The following is an 18,647-nucleotide window of genomic DNA, read 5'->3' as shown; positions in this document are numbered from 1 at the left end:
AATTGATGAAGCTCAGCTGCAGATGTTTTTAATATAAATGCTGTATGCAAATCTCTGTGCATGAAATAAGTTGCAAGAAATGTGTTTAACAAAGGTGTGTATTTTGCTGAAGTTAAAACATATCTATCCCCCTTCTTCATCTCATTTATTATACATTGTACTCTTTAACTAATATTATTACCATTAAATGTGATTTATAAAGCACCAGAACTATTACTACTATAGTGTTGTATATTTAGGATTATACGAGACTGTGCCTGAACAACTTCCTCTGCCCTCCAGTTACTTTCTTGCTTCCAAATAAAATGCTTTAAACTCAACTATTCTTACATGAAAAATTCTCGCCTTAGACATATTTATTTCCATTTTATAGTGCAGCTGTAAATAAAAGTACATATTGTTTAGTTTCTGGGGAAGCATTGGAAAAACACTGGAAAATATCTTTTCTTTCCAAAAGAAAATCCATTCTGATATAAAGCTAACAATGGAAGCATTAGATGTCCAGCTAATCAATATATCTAAAAAGGGAAAAACATAGTGCTGTAGGGAGTAAATACAAGCGGCCACATCAGCTGAGGCATTGTTAGTCTATAGGTATATAAATATATATTGCTCTTAGATTGTAAGCTCTTCTGGCCAGGGTCCTCTCCTCCTCCTGTGTGTCTGCATCTGTCTGTCTTTTGCAACCCCTATTTAATGTACAGAGCTGCCTAATATGTTGGTGCTATATAAATCCTATTCATTATTATTATTATTATCATTATTAATATCATTATTATTATTGATATTAATAATAATATTTAAAACATTCAGCATTAATTGATCATGCTAAATACACAGGCGTACATTTTAGAATGTATTGCTTTACCTTGCAGGGCTGCCTAATGCACATGATGCCCTGCGTAATATGTTGGCGCTATAAAAATCCTATTGAATAATAATATTAATATTAATAAAAATAATAATGATGTGAATAGGCCCCGAATGAACCCTGAACAGGTTCTGAAGTTTTCAATAGATTTTTTTTTCTTTCTGTATTACAGTAATCTAAATTATGTGTTTGCAAATTGATCCATTTGGACATAAAAAATTTGCCAAGGAACAGCATGATGACAGGAGAAGAAAGATGAGCTCATTAGTGTGCTACTATTTTCCAAGTCTTTGCTGGAGGCGAGGAAATGACCCAGCCGTTTTGATTAATTGCTGTACAGTTCTGTTACCAACCTGATTGTGCTGTTTGGCAGGGCTGTGTACAACTCCTATTAAAATATATTTAACTGTTTATTTAGTGTTTAATTTTTATTAATTTATTATTATTAAACAGTAATAATATAGCACCAACATACTACACAGCGCTGTACATTAAATAAGGGTTGCAAATGACAGACAGATACAGACAGTGACACAGGAGGAGGAGAGGACCCTGCCCAGAAGAGCTTACAATCTAAGAGGTGGGGAAGTATCACACAATAGGAGGGGGGATATGGAATGGTGGGAAGTAGTAAGGGTTTTAGGAGACAGAGGAAGACGGGTAGGCAAGTTTGAAAAGATGGGTTTTAAGAGCTCTTTTAAAGGTGCAGAAAGTCGGAGCAAGCCGAATAGAATGAGGAAGACCATTCCAAAGAGTCGGGGCAGCTCTAGAAAAGTTTCAGATAATGACTTTAGAAATAAAAGTAGAAAATATTAATCACAAAATGAAATGATAAATGCCAATCCTTTATATTATCAGCATATACTTTTCAAAACACACACAAACAGCAGAAAGCCATGAGTATATCAGGATGAATGAAATTACAATATAAAGTGGGATGAAAACTGTAATTTCAGGTATTTTATCATATTGGTTGACCCACATTCATACTCTCAACCTGCTTCAGATCTGAAGAAAATAATCCATACTTTACTAACAAGACGTTCTAATTATATAAATGCAGCAGAAAAGGCACAAAGCGGTGATTGGTGGGGGTGCTATGTAAGCTGCTTGGAAATAATATATTCTGCCACGTTAAAATGTAAGGCTCACACACACAGAAACCTAACGTTAGCACTTTGTGTTTCCAACAATTAAAGTGAAAGTTTTGTTGTTAACTGAAGAAAGCGGTGGTATGATAAATGATGAATAATGCACAACGTTGGATATACAGCCCACTTTACCTAATCCAACCTTCTAATTCATTACAGGGCTGATTTACTAAGCAGCAATTTCTAACTCCTGTGTTCAGTTTTAAATGCTTAAGCTTATGTGGAATTAAAATTTTCTTGTTTTTTATTCATATTCACCTTCCAGCTAATCTATACTTACCTGTAGCTGCCATTAGCTTTATGAATGCCTCAACACCATTCTTGTTCTTGATGTATTGCCATGTGCATTACTTATATATGAACTCAAATATAATTCTGATGAAGCATTTTTTTTTTACTGCGAAACGTGTCAAGCCATGTCTTGTTATTTATGGCTTTTTCATGAACAATATATGGTGCAGACTTTTTAAACCAATTGGAACTGAGTTTTATTACAAGATATATATGTATACATGTTGTTCTTGCTCTCTTAGATTACCTTTTCTAGAGATCAGTGCATTTGAATATGGATATTGTACAATGTATGAAGGTAATTACTTGTGTTTTTAAAATGTTTGTCTTGTTTGAGGCCCTCAAAAAAAACATCTTTAAAACAGATGGAGAAGATACACTATAATAGATGAACCTGGGTGATCCAGAAAACCTAGAATGGATTTCTTAAAAATAATTTGCTATTAGTTTGTAAGTATGCTTTGCTGAATCAACCAGATGATAGTCTTTATCAGTGCTCGCTTTTCGGACCTTCAGACCACTAAATGCATGGACTCTGGATGAGCCAGGTATACGTCATGATGCCAGAACCTGCCCACTCTCCCATCGTAGGTCTGATTTCAGAGACACAACCTGCCCACCGAGTCTTCAATCTGTATGGGAGATATGGTTCACAGCTCTGGCGGGTGCACTACTGGTTTATATTCTCCGGTCTTTAATAAATCAGGGTCAGTGTATACAATCATTCTAGTAGCTCGTATATTATATTTTTTTATTTCCCCTTTAAATGTGCATTTGCTGATTCATATTTGTACTGTTTGGACGTGTTTATTCCCGAAGGCTTTTTATATTGATCTTCTTAGTTGCAAAAAAAAAATTTTAGACCTGTTTAGTTTTTTTGCCCATAGCACTTTTACTATTGCACTGGTGGGTGTAGAAACCTTTGATGAACAAGTTTTTTAGCAGCTGTACTATAATCACTTTCCAAGAAAATGTTAATGTGTCAACGTCTATCTGAATTTACCATACCTGCGTGTTCTGTGTCAGCTGGGATATGTTACTGCCTAACCATGATCATCAGTCCATATCTGGTCATTTCCTGACTCTCCGTCATGTGATCTGAAATCCCTTTTTACGTTCTCAGATGATTTCCTTCTAAATCTGCAGGCTATGCTGAGTCACTGCCCACGTCACGGCTCCTTCCCTGTAGTATAATACACCTACTAAGCAAAATCAGGTGTGTACAGATTGACAACACTGAGTCAGGGTTTATCATTTAAAAACTTTTACTTTCCGGAAATGTTGCAACTCCCTCGTCCTACACCTGGGCCAGGATTCCGATGACCATTACTGTGGGGGCGATTCATTTGGGGATCATACTCCCAACAAAGAGCGGAAACAATGACTCCTTGTGGTGCGCTAATTAAAGAGAATAGTAAAGTGGATTTTCCACTCTTAGACAGTTTCATCTTGTTTGGATTACAAATCCCTCTTCTTACTTTCTTCTAAGTGTATCATTTTACAGTTTGTTTATCTTCTTACTGGTATCTTTTTAAGTATTTCGGGAAAGTTGTTCTTGTGTTAAGAGTTTATGTAAGCAATAAAGAAGATTTACATTTTACTGTATATAAGGGAAATTTTTTGAACACTAATATTATAATATAATTAATTAATTAATTATATAATAATATTAATAATAAACAGGATTTATATAGCGCCAACATATTACACAGCGCTGTACATTAAATAGACTTGCAAACGATAGACAGATACAGACAGTGATACAGGAGGAGGACAGAACCTTAAAGTTGAACCAATGCAATTATACAGAACTGTAAAAATGTATTTATGTATACAATAAATATAAATTTCCAACCCAACCAACTTACCAACAAAAATTTAGCTGTTACACTTCTTAAGTTTGTTAATATATGGAAGAACCTGGAGAATTTTTCTTATTTACCTGATCTGTTGACATGAGGGAGTTCTACCCATTAAAGGCAAAGGTAGCATAAGTGTCAAGGAAGAGAAGGGGCTGGTATGCCCATGATTGGGTATCTGAAAAAATGGTCCTAGCACCAACACAAAACCCCTAGGATTTACACCAGGGGTGTAGTCGTAAAAAAAGAAGTGGGAGCATGGTACTATCCATACCCACCTCACTACACTCCTGCTTATGTGTCACTCAAAGTGGAAGAAACTTCCCCCATAGTGACGTCATGATACCAGAACCAACCCACTCTCCTATTGAAGGTCTGAGTCTGGGCAGGTTGTGTTCAGAGAGACAACCCGCCCACCGTCCTGAGCCAGCAATTCCATACAGGAGACATGGTCGGTGGCTCCCCCCCAGCGGGGTCCTTCTCCCTACCTCTCAGGGGGACAGACCGTCCAGAACCGTGGACCACCAAAGAATTATTTGCAAAATAAGAGTGGGCCCATCGGAAGTTCCTTGAATTTCTGATAGGTCCGTAAAATTTTGGCGAACTCAGTTTGTGGACCCATCGTAAGATCGAGGAAATCATTACAGGAGGAGTACTGCGGACACTTCTAGTGCCCGGGGATCGTGGACAGGAGCATTCCCACGGCTACATTCATGAATGTTAGTAGAATGTTAGTGTGAGTCCCACGGCTGTGCTCATCAATAAATGCAGCCGTGGAAATCATCACAGGATGATTCCCACGGCTGCATTCATTCATGATGAGCACAGCCGCTGAACTTCTGTGTTCTTGGATAGAGAATCTGTATCCAAGAACACATACTACAGGGCTGCAAGAGCAATCAGGGGAGCCGAGCTGTCTGCTCTGCTCCCCTGATTACTCTTGCAGGTTCCATACATTTAGATCCCGACAGCCGAATTTACACAGGCCGTTCTTGCTTACATGTTCCGTAAGCAAGAGCGTCCCGATTCGCCTTGATATAGAATTTTAAAATTTCCCTCGCTCATCCCTACCAGTCACCCCAATCAATTATCTTGATTGGTCAGGTCAGAATAATATAACACCTGTGCTGCCCATGGAAATTATTTGCATAACAGCAGCCAGGTTTGCTGGAATTGTACGCTTATGTGCAGCTCAATGCGCATGCTTTCCTTCAGCAAGGGGCATGTCAGATTGCTGCATAGAGACCTCAGATTACATACGGATTGCAGTAGACAGGTCCATCTCTGCAGTCTTTTGGTGGTGATAATAGAGCAGGGGTACAATTGGGCTTTAATTAAAGTGAACATATAGCCTGTCTTTAGACATTTAGGTATTTATTATATCCTTAATTAGCAGTAAATGATCCATACCACCAGCTGGCAAAGCCAATAAAAACATAAAGTGAAGCATGCTAACAATCTACGAATATACTGCAAATTAGTTCCCCGGAATTACTGCTTCACTGTTATGTATTAATATGAAATAAATTGTGTTAAGAACATTACCTAAAAAAAGAAAATTCATTTCTTCCTATTTAATCCTTTTTGCTCATAGCTAACTCTAAATAGCCCCAAGTAATTCCTTCATTCGCTTCACATCCTAGCAAATTTTTCTGCTGTTACTTTTTTTTTATTTTATCCCTTGTTACTTTTTTCAGTGTTTTATAAAATATGCTACTAAAAATATTAATTTTTTATTAAATTATTTTTTATTATTAATTTTTTTATTAATATTATTTTTTATTATTAATTTTTTTAAAATTTTTCTATAATTTTTACCGTCACTTTATTGTCCAAATTATAGAATAAAATGTTTCATTTTTATTTAGCGTAAAATCACTTTATAAATTAACAGTTGATTACTATTTCTAATCTTTTTTTCTATAGATCCTGGGAAAAATAAATGGATTTCCCAGTCTCTGGATAAGCTGTTAAACACTTGAGAAGTGATATACAAAGGTACCAGTGAGTGTATTGATGATCCAGTCTTTATTTTTGTTGATTGACATTGTGGAAGCCACGTCAGTATACCGAACATGCTAAATGCCTGAGTGTTACGTTGACTTATTGGTTCCAACCACTGACCCAAAATAAGTATACAAATCAGAAAGCCAGTGGAAATCCAGAAATCCTTAGCTATATGCTTGTCGTAGGTCAGGTCACTAGCATTTCCAGAAGAAGAGATCAGCAATGGCAGTCTTTAGGTTTCTCTTCTTTTATTTTTTGGATTTCCCTTTTTTTATAATCAAGGGATTCCTCGTCCCTCCCTCCTTTACCCAACAACGGGACTCACACTTTTTTTTTTGTGGTCACACAGCAGTACAAGGTGAGAAAATCTGAATATTTAAACACCGTTTGAATAATTCAAATAATCTCTTCAGTTGCCTAGGGTGGAGTCAAATTTATATTAAGAGGAGATGAAAGACAAGGAAATTCCAGTTTGCCAGGAAATTCTCTGTAATAAATATTCATCTATGACATTTGTTGACACATCAGAATTTGTAGGTACTTTCTTTATCTAATACTAGAAACTTTATGTCCCTTTTATATTTTAGCACATAAAAAACGAGAGATTGAAAAATAAAAGTTAAATAAAATACTAAATCTATCAGTTTATAAATGTTATAGAAATGTATGCTGCAAGTATATAACAAGATTTGCCACCAAAAACAAATCTGGCAAATTCTGCATCCCCAACGGACAAGGAAAATAAATTGGTTCATCAATGTCTATTATAAATGTTTATGAACATATTGTTTGCTTGGGGATTACAAAACAAGCAAATCCCTAAAAAAAAAAAAAAAAAAAGAAGATGTGATTGGTTCCTCCTGTCCAGTGCAATGTTATACAGGACGCTCTCTGTAGAACCGCAAAGGCTCCACAATTCACCATGAATTTTAGAATTTTCTTTTATCAATGATAAAATGATAAAAGAAAGAGGAAGCTCCTAATTTAAATTCTACTAAACTTTCTACACACAAGTGCTTTAATTAGTTGCAGTTACTGTAGTTATTTCTGAAACAATGTTCATAACATATTTTTGCATACATTAGCACCATGAATTTTACCATCTGTGCTCAAGAATGAAATAACATAATGTATAACTCCAATGAAATATATAATATTGATAAAAACTTTTAGCAGTTTATGGTATAAATATTTTATATATTTGGACATCCAGCCATAAACTAAAATATTTATATTAAATTAAAAAACTATTGATTGGTGATGTGAATGCCATTGATGATCTGGGTACAATGGGCCATGACAAGGGATTGAAAATTGAAAAAACATTTAAGCAAATGAGTTGGAAACGAAAAAATGGACAAATGTAAGGGGCTGATTGACTTTAACAGCAAAATTGTGATGGGTAGATGATGGAGGTCATAGCATCTTCAAAAATGTCAAGTCTTGTGGGGTTTCTGGGATGCAGTGAGTATTATCTACTGAAAGTAGCCCAAGGAAGGACAACTGGTGAACTAGAAATGGGTTGAAGGGTACCCATTGTTTGGTGACATCTATGTGTAAGAAAGGAAGCTGGTCAGTCTGGTCCAATCCTATAGAACAGCTAATGATGCTGAAATTGGTCAAGGTGGCCATGGTAGGAAGGTGCCAGATCACATGGCGCACCAGAGCTCATTGCATATTGGATTACGTAGATGCAGGCCAGTCTGATTACCCATGTCAACCCTGTCCGCTGAAGAAAGTGTCCATTACGGGCTTGTGAGCATCAAATCTGGACCATAAGGCTGTGGAAGAAGGTGGCCTGATCTGATAAATATTGTTTTGGATGGCCAAGTGTGTAGACTGAGGTTCGAGCAGGGTGCACGATGAGAAGAACCATAGGATACCATAGAGAGACCTTGTGGATTCCGAGATTTATTAAAGCTCTCCAAGACTGGAGTAGTATCAAGGGAGAATCTGGAATAGATTTTGTCCAGGATTGAAAACATTTGACAAATAATAGGAATGGATTTTAAGAAATCCATGCAAATTTGCTGGATCACCCAGGTTCCCCCATGATAGTCTATCTTCCTCAGTCTTGGAGAGCTTTAATAAACAGACTCTAATAGGGAAACCTACACAATATTAGGCAGGTGGGTTCAATAACTTATCCAATATATTCTAAGTATCTATGAATACCTGGGCCAGTATTTCAGAAGTTCTTTGACAAAACATTGTTTTTAACCAGGAAAGGTAGTATTCAGGCTTTGTATTTTTATGATCATCAGCATGATAGTGATAATCTTATCAATATGTATCTGATTTAAAAACCTTGTTGTGTGTATGTTTTGTACAAACAATTTTGTAAATGTAAATATTTCACTTAGTAGAAACTTTTGACATCTTTAAACCCAGATATTGCTTTGTAAATATAACAGCAACATTATGAGCTGTGGGAGGATAGGGGGACCCAAAAGGTTCTCCAATTACAGGTTGGCCATAGAAAACTATGGAAGGCAATGCATGGTGCTTTTTATGGGGAACTCCTGCTCAGATTCACCGTGTCCATTCAGAACTAAATATATCTAAGCTCTGATAAAGACCAAAATACAGCTTACACAGGCTCTTTATTCAAGCAAATATGAAAAGGAGTGATGTAGTGCCACATTCCCATCATAAGTATACAATAATTCATGACCGAGGGCCAATAGAAAAAAGCACAGGCTTTTAATGGCACACACTCTTTTTAAACAATTAAAATGACCAAATTATCAAAAACAAAGCATCAAAATTTATATTTACATTTGCAACAGTCTGATTCCTGACTATTCATATTGCAAGGCAATCTTTTCTGTTATTTCCTATTACATTCTCAGTACCAACGCGTTTCACAGATTTTTTTCCTTTGTTTCTTCAGGGGAACATTTTGCAAGGTTTGAGGATAATTGTATCAATACTATAAAAGTTTCCAAACATAAAATCATTTTTTTGGGGAATCCCACATCCTCAAATTGAACATTTTCAGGGGTCCACAGGGAAACAGGGTAACAGCAGTCTTTTACCTAGAAACAACTGACATAGATATCATTATATAAAGTTACCTTCCAGGTAGTGTTAGGATGGTAAACCTGAAATAAAAACATTAGACTGTTGATCACGAGAACCTCCAAGGGCTCATTTTTTTCCCTGGTGGAGCAAATTGAACCAGGCTTTAAAGGTTTTTTGCCTTCCTCTGGATCAACTATTTCTAAAGAATTGAATCTAGAATTTGCTAGTTTGTTATTTGCATAGTTTTTGAACTTAATGTACTTTCAATTTGCAATGTAACTATGCAATAGTTGGAGCTGATCTAAATGCTTTTGTGAAGAAAATTTCATCTTGTACCCCTTAAATGCCCACCTGAGAAAAGCAAAGTGGAGGAACCGCCATCACACAGTGATGTTGTGTTTTCTGATTTTTTTACTCATTTTAATGGTTTAAAGAATTAAAAAAGTGTGCAGTTAACACCCAGTGCTTTTTTCAAACGTCCTTGGTCATGCTTTCATCAGCAAGAGTTAGCTACTAAGAGAACCTGTCACTTTGCCCTAAGGACCCAATGACAGGTTGATTTAAATAACAAAAAACTTCATTTCAAAGCATAGCATTTAAACCGAAAAAAAATGGGAAGATATATTGGAGGGAGTCCCAGTGGTCCCAAGCTCTGGAAGAATTCTCACTCTGATCTAGCCATCTAAGGGCAGCACATTATAAACTAGTCCTTATTTAATCTCTGCAATTTGAAAGATAAAACATCTTCTACTCTGTTTAATAACTGGTACATGTACAATTATTTAATCCACCGGTTGACATGTAAAGCCCATCAGCGCTCAGGCCTCACAACATCCCCCCCCTCCTTGCTCACATTTCATGGATGAATGGAGACCTTAAGTGACTGTGACTTCAAATCTCTATTACCCAGGGGCCCTAATTTAGTTGTTGCACGCTCACCATGAAATCCCTGGTCCCAGCTCTGAATCGCAGCCAGCACAAGCACTTTGTTATTCCTTTATCTTTCACTCTGGGGTTTGGCACCATCCCAAACCTTACTTTCCAAGTCTTTCCTGCAGTGAGCTCTGTGCAGACCAAGTGCAGGAGCTGCGTACACAAAGTTTTCTTGTAAACTTTTATTTCAAGCTTATGTTTCTTTCTTAGCTCCTAGATACAGAAAATAATCTTATTTTCAGGATTAACAAGAACATTTATCTCAGAAGAATAGTGGAAAAAAAGGCTTGGAAGTCTTCAGAGGAATTTTACAATGCGAACAGAATTACTTTGTGGAAGAAAAAAAAAAATAATGAACTATTACAGACACATTCGGGTTCATGCAAATGTTTGAAGAAAGAACAGCTCTTATTAGCCAAAGCAACCAATCAGATGCAGCCTTTGATGTTTTCTAGTGCAGTAAAGGATAATGAGAGTAGGAATGTAAGCTGTTCTTCTTTGGGGCACATTTATTGTTTCTGCTCCTGAGTTACTGAGAATTCTGGCACTGACGACACCGCTAACTATGCTGCTCTGGGCTTGAAGTGGACCTCTGCTTTATCTATGCTTTATGTGTTTCCTTTGGTTAATTTTCTGTCCTTGTGACAAAAGAAAAAGTAAGAAAACTCTATCCAAACTTATTTATATTGCCTGATTTCATAGCAAATATAACACTGCCACCATCCCTAATATAAAGTTTGAATCACAAGAAGCATAATCGGGACTTTAACGGATGGCCATTAAAGTCCCATATTGTGCTTCTTGTGATTTAAAAGTCTATCCAAACAAGGATACAGCCAGCAATGGTTCTACCCCATGCCATACGCTATGCAAAATGTTTTGCATGGCGAAAAAATTGTGATTGGAGCTAGGGCAACTCTACAATATAGCATAGCCAAGACTTTACTTTTTTCCACTTGCAGGCTGTTTACATTGGGAAATCAAGGAGCTTTACTATTCTGATAAGTTCATCATTCTACTTACTCTGTTCCAGGGATGTCAAACTCAAACAGTGGGCCAAAGTGAAAAATTTTGACAAAGTCAGGGGCCCATTATTGAAAAATGTCAACAGAGGAGGGACACTTGTAGGTCCTGATTGATCCGCCAGAAGAACCTTCTGGGATTTGTAGTATTACTGATGCATGCACTGTCTACTGGTGGGCCAGCTCTAGTGGACATTTGGTATTTTTTTGCCGGCCAAATATAATAACAGTGCGGGCCAGATTTGGCCTGCGGGCCTGAGTTTGACACCCCTGCTCTATTCTTTCTTCTTGGTTCCCATTGTTAAATTGTCAGCACTGTGCATTGAAGTACAAAATTCAGTGCTGGTTTTTTTCAAGCTAGTCTGAGTTTTACTTTGAAGATTACAATAAACTAAAGTGAACACAGATTTCAGTACTTATAATAGATGTGCCAAAAAATGTGACAATAATTCTCCTATACTAAGCAAAAAAAACACTGTGGCTGGAAATAGGGTACACCTACAACATAGTATAGAGCTAAGATCTTACTTTTCTCTACTTGTGGACTATTTACAACCCCCTTACCCAGCTGTTATCTGGAGAATGAAGAACCTTTACCACCCTGATGAGTTTGTCATTTTGCTTATTCTCCCAGTGTTAGACATTGTGCACTGGAATACAAAGTTGAGTGCTGGTCCTTTCCAACTTTGTCTGGTTTTGCTTTGTAGAAGATTACAGTATACTAGTTGTCACATTACCCTTGCTTTATAACCAAGAAAATAGTACATTTGTTTTATTAAAACGTATTAGGTGTCAATGAATGACATTGATTAGGGGAAAAATGAGGGATATGGGACCAGAAGTGGGATAATTTGGGTCCATGCATAATACATACAAAATAAATAAAAGTCACATACTATTTTGTTGAAGCACTTTGAATATGGCATGTATTCACCATGGTGTTGTTTTGATAAGCTTATGCAATGTCACATTTATGTCAATCCAGAGCTGCATTCATTGTTTGCCAAGATTGTGTATTGATGATGGGAAAGTCAGACAGCTATGTAAAGTCTTCTCCAGCACAAAGATTCTCAATGGGATTTAGGTCTGGACTCTGTGATGACCAATCTATGTGAAAATGATTTCACATGCACCCTAAACCACTCTTTCACAATTTAAGCCTGATAAATCCTTGTATTGGCTTCTTGGAATATGCCCGTGTCATCAAGGAAGAAATACAATCTATTGATGGAAAAACCTGATCATTCAGTATATTCAGGGCATTAGCAAACCTTATATTTGGCACAAACCCATCAACCATTAAAAGGCTTTTACCTATTTCTTACATATATGTCATAGCAGTAATACATCATTTATTACCAGTCTGAACATATTCTTTACATTAAGGCTGATTTACTATCGGATATTGTAATTTTTAAACACTTCAAAGAGAAACAAAGCTTAAAATGACCACAGTCTACTTTTTTTCTGTGCCGTTAGCTCATTCTTCTTCTTGGAATCCCCCCAGCCATACAGCTGTTTTAGCCGTCAATGTCTGAAGCTGCAGTTATTTCCCTGATATGCCATGTAGAGAAGAGTATTCTTCATGCAGTGTCTTTCCCGCTTTCATTTTAACAGCCAAATCTGTACTAAAATTTGAGCCGGTCGCCTAAGGTTTACTATTAAATCGATAGAAATTTTATACAGAAAAGGAATAAAATTCCCTTTAATGAATACCTCCCAGTACACTGACATCCAGAAAAGAGAATTAAACCTTACCAACCAGGCTGGAAACAGTAATATCCATTTGGAAGTTTACAAAGCAGAGCTTGGCTATATAATTTGGGATATTTGTGTTCCACATCAATGGGCTTGCAGCTGTGAGAGCAACTCCACTCCAAGAATTGCTATTATTTAGGCAAAATTGGAATGACTGTAAGCTATGGTTAATCTGTTTGTATGTATATAGCAAAATACTACTCACTGGGTTGTGCTGGTGTAAACATATTCATCCAATCAGCCTGTGTGTAAGTGCCAACTAATAGGAGACACAAATGTGGTAAGCAGATAATTAGATGTGGTTGTCTGGGAATTGCAAAGGGAACCTCAATGGAAACTTAAAATTCTGCAGACATGAAATTATTAAGGATAATGGCAATTCTCAGCTTTGATTGACTTTTTTGCTAAGTGCGATATTAGCAAGCAAATGATGTGTGTCGTTATGACAAATAATGTTGCTGACATAGCAGTTTTTATGGGAAAGTCAGAAAATTGAGAAAATATGTTATCAAGAACAATCAAGTAGCAATTATTCCCATGGTTTCAGGGAGCCTTGCGGGAGTGAAAAAGAAACTAGTTATATCATTTGGTAGATTTATCTTGTATTTGGACAAGAATGAGCATGAATCTTTTTTTAGATATTGTGGACGTTACTTTAACCTTGGTTTTAGTATTGTATCATTTCCCTATTACACCAAAAATAATCTCACAGCATAATTTCAACATAATATAACAAAAAAAAATGTCCTAATGGCTACAACAGTCATAAGCAAACGAATGAAAAAATTAAAGTCTCTTTTTTTCCCATTTTGGTACTTTTAGCTCCTTGCTCTCAACATGAAACAACATGAGCAGGGGTGGACATGGTGCAGCTGCATAAGGGCCCCCAGTCAGTTCTCAGCCAGCAGGGGCCCTTGCAGCAGCTCCCACGCTTCCCGCCTGTCCTCGGTTAACAGCTTGCAGACAAGGACTGTGCTGGGGCCCCTGCTGGCTAAAGACTGCATGCCCTAGAAGCCCTGCACATGCAAACCTGCAAATGAGAGCGAGGAAGGGTAAAAAGAAGAATAAAAGGTAGTGAGAGATAAAAAGAGGGGTGATATGCGGGTGGTAGTAGGAGAGAGGTAGAGTAAGAGGAATGGCAAAAAAGACAGAAGGAAAGATAAAGATTGGGGGGCTTATTATTTATTATTATCTTGATATAGCGTCGACATATTATGCAGCGCTTCCCAAGTCCATAATCATATCACTATCTGTCCCTCAAAGGGGCTCACAATCTAATGTCCCTACCATAGTCATATGTCTTTACTACAGTCTAAGGCCAATTTTGGGGGAAGCCAACTAACCTAACTGCATGTTTTTGGAATGTGGGAGGAAACCGGGGGAACCTGGAGGAAACTCATGCAAACAAGGAGAAAACATGCAAAAGGTCCCTGGCCGAGATTAGAACCTGGGACCTAGCAAAGACCAAAGTGCTAACTTCTGAGGCACTGTGACACCTGTAGGTTGAAGAAAAAGTGGGGAAAAATGGGTGGTGGTGTGGGGGGGGTTAAAGAAACAAGAAGAAAAAAAAGAGAGAAGAAAAGAGAGGAAGAGATAAAGTTAGAGATTAGGGCAGAGTTTTGTCGGGGGGACACTAGGCAATTTTGCACTGTTCTCTATGTCTGCCACTGAACAGAAGCATTCCTTCTGATAATTCCTATACATCAAGATGCTGTAATGGCGGCACAAACACTCCATGGTTTCCCAATGACTCCCTTGTCAATGATCTTCAATTGAAACAATTATAGACAAGTCATTTTCATTTATGGTTTGCAATATTCACTCATTTCCATAACAGCAACCCTATCAGCATCCTAAATTGAGGCCATAATGTTTATAGGTTACATTTAGAAATGTATCAGACTTGCTTATGCTACAACACACAGAAGATTGGATGTAGATTGGCAGATTTTGATTCAGTGCTTGCCAGTGTCTTCCTAGCAATAGATAGAAATAAAATATATGCAAGATCAAATATTGAATTCTGAGAAGATACAGCGAAGTAAGTCACAAGATAAAAGCCTTACCTTTTGGATAACATGCAACAGTTAATGTTTAAGATAACTTCTGTTAGCTTAAAGCGTACCTAAACTCTGAAATTTCACTTTACACAAAAGGGTAGACAACTCCTTTATGTAAGGTAAAAATTCTGTTTGTTTTTTTTTTTAAGTGCAACACCTTTTTGAATGAATGGGAGCGCAAAGCCTTCCGGGATACCTACGTCACGCATCTCAGGAGGCTCTCAGGTGCACCTTCGGCGCATGTCCGAGCATCTCAGGCATGTGCAGAAGGAGCCTTTTTGTGCAAAGAAAACATTTGCCGATCTCATGCATGCGCAGTGAGATTGGCAAGTTTTTTTTCCAACCTACGTCACCTGTTCTCGCGCCTGTGTTGGGTGACGTAGGAAGAAGAACCTGGAAGAAAAGCTGAAGAGGCAGCTCCCAGGACACCGGCTGGGGGATGGATGCCGGGTCAATGCGGTAGGACACCCAGATGGATTAGACTGCCCTGTGGGATTAAAGGTACCGTAAGTTTTTTTTGGCACTTTTTAGTTTAGGTACTCTTTAAGGATATAGAGTTATAGAACAAGAACCAAACTTTGTTCCTGAGCCTTCTGACACACATGTAGAGATGGCTACAGACTGGCGGTGGTAAAACAACATGGACTATCAGCTACAAACTTAATCAGAGCTTTTTCCTTGAAGATGAGGAGCTCTTAGGATCTTAGAGTTGAATGGATTCTGTAAATCAGGCGTGATGCATTTAGAGCCGTTGAATGGTAAGTCACACACCATAACACTTTGTTGAGTTACCAGAAGCCATCATCCAGTTTCTTTTAACAAGAATTTTATTCACTGGTTGTTACAAATTATTCTTCCATAAAATACCAATAGAAGTTCAGTAAAAAAAGTTTGCTATGTATCTATTCTCTAATGCCCTACAACATCATTAGATAGCAAGGGGGCAATAATCAAGATAGTCATGAAAACTGTACTCAACTGTTGCATCTCCTGCGCCTATTATACTGGGCAGCCAACTGCAACTGATCTTAAACAGATTTAACAGTGAAGATGAAAGAGAATTTCATACTAAACAGACACACAATTAAGAAGTAGTCAAATACAGGTTTTATTGTGTCGCGGTGCACTAATTCAGCAGCTAAGGAAGACATTACGAAGTTGATTTACTAAAGGAATATAGGCTGTTCAAAGTGAAATATCCCTTGCAAGAAATGTTTCACTAAACTTAGTAATAAAATAAAGCTCAGCTGACTTCAATTATCCAATCATGTACCCTTTTCAGATTTCCTTGCACAAAATTGGATATTTTTTGCAAAGTGAAAAATCACCGCATTCACTAAGCTCAGTGATTCATCCCTAGCAAGGTGATAATTCACCCTGGTAAGTGAACAACCTACATTCCTTTGGTAAATCATCTCCTATGACTCAAGCTGTAACCTTGTTGTAAATCTTTCTCAGTGCTCCTGTTGCAACAGAATTGATAAATGTTGTGCTAGGCCTCATGATTAAGGTGTACCTACCAAACATGATGTCTACATATATTTCAACATTGTACAATAAAAAGGGAGCTGTAGATGACAAACGTGCATACATGTGCTTGCATTAAATACAATATGACACAGGAGGAGAAGAGAAGCCTGTGCAATTATTCTTACAAACAAGCTGTCCAATCAAGGTTACATTAAGGGTGCTTGTCATTTAATAGTGTCTTCTTAGTGATTAATGGACGATGGGTGGGTTTTGGAAGCTTGTTTAAATGTAATAAAGATAGGAATAAGCCTAATAGGAAAAGTGAAGGAATTTCCAGAAAGTGGGGGCAACCCTAGAGAAGTCTCGAAGTCATGTATGGGAAGAGGTTATGAGTGAGCAGGTAATTAGTAGCTCAGAGGAGGAGCATGGAAGGTGGGTATGGGTTAATTCATGTAAAAGGTTAAGAAATGTAAGAGGACATGAACTGCAAACTGATTTAAAGGCAAATACCAGAGACTAATGGTTTATTGTAAGGTTCGGGTGGCAGGTTGGCAGAATAGTCAAAAAATACAAAGCATCAGTTGGATTTGTAGAATTAGAATGGTGTGTGGTTAGTTTCTTTTCTTCTCTTGCATTGTCCAGCCTTTCAGGATTATCTAAAGTGGGGACATCGGGTGTCACGCTTTCGTTTTAATATTGATTCATATATTAAATGGACCTGATCTTGATGGGAATGGTTCAAGCTTAGCACAAACAGGTCCTTCCACATAGGCTAACAGTCTGGTGAAATTTCATATTGGATAAAGGGAACCTGGATAAGGGGTGGAAACGTGGAATGGTGCCGACACTAAGGTAAGGGTAGATTGAGATGGCCCATGGAAACAGACCTTCCAAGGCAGTTGGCACCTTGCAAGCTGCTCAGCTGTCCCAACCACAGTGCTGGATCCTAATAAACCAGTGTTTCGATATTTGACAGTGGAAGGCACTGGCAATACTGTACTGGTCATTACCAATAAATTTTCTTTGGGCAGCCAGAAGTGAGATGCTACATGAAGCTTCTCAACCCAAGGTGCGGTTTACAAGCACGAGAAATCGTTAACCTCATCACAACCTCACCCTGTCTGAAGCTATCTGGTAGACTGGTAGGCATGTGACAAACCTAGCCAAATAGTGAAAGTCCTGGTTAATGGACAGAGTCCATATAAACATTTCTAGGAAGAAGAGAACATTAGCATTTTATTATACAAATAATTCACTTATTTACATTGTAGGCCAGAACAGAAAAAGCAATCCTTTCTCTACCTTTTTACCATAGAGGAACCCTTTTTATGCTTTCTATTGTTATTGTATCCACAGCTCACAGTACATTAGCATTTTTCTTAAATGGAAGAATGCCTCTTACATTGCAGGCCAGTGGGAGGAATGTCACCCTTACAGACAGCCAAAAAGATCATTGGCGTCCAATAAACTGACCTGTGATACCCAAACTGCTCATTGCTCCAGGAACCCCCAGAAACGTCTTGAGGAACCCTGCTTGAGAAACATTGCTCTAAAGGGATCTGTCGGGATTGTTGTGAAATAGGAGGAAGCAGACAATGATCAGTGAACATGGGCAGGATATAAATATTAGGATAGAATATTGATAATGTAAACATTAGGAAGGAAATGTACACAATACAGACTCTTTATATGTGTTCCTTTATTTGTGATGCCAACACGCCAGGTCTTCTGAAACAAGACTATAGCTGAGATGAAATAAAAGAGGAAGTTGTGTGTCAAATAAAGAAGTGTCCCTGACTTTGTTTTAATTAAACATTTAATTAAACTTTTATATGAAACCTGTAATTATGTTCTTTGTTTCTGGTAAACTGTTTATTCAAACCCTAGATATTTTGATGCAAATTAGATTTCTTGTTTAAAATGAGAAGTTATACCACAGTGTATACACAGTAATTTAACATAGCAAGATAAATATTGCAGTAATCTGGGATTGTTTAATCTGAACTAATAAATCATGTCTTCCCAATGAAAGCTTTCCAGTTTCCAGTTATCGTTTAATTTGCTGGCAGAGTAGTAATTAAAGTGGTTCGTAGAAGTTGAGCAACCCAATTTAAAGACTAAAAATTCAGAAATATTTTTCCATGCTCATTTGAGAGTTGAGATCATTTTTTTATTCCTGTTTGTTTTGCATTTTATTTACT

The sequence above is a fragment of the Pyxicephalus adspersus genome, chromosome 2, assembly GCF_032062135.1.
Source record: "Pyxicephalus adspersus chromosome 2, UCB_Pads_2.0, whole genome shotgun sequence".
In the NCBI taxonomy this organism is placed as follows: domain Eukaryota; kingdom Metazoa; phylum Chordata; class Amphibia; order Anura; family Pyxicephalidae; genus Pyxicephalus; species Pyxicephalus adspersus.
Note: the sequence above shows the minus strand (reverse complement) of the source record.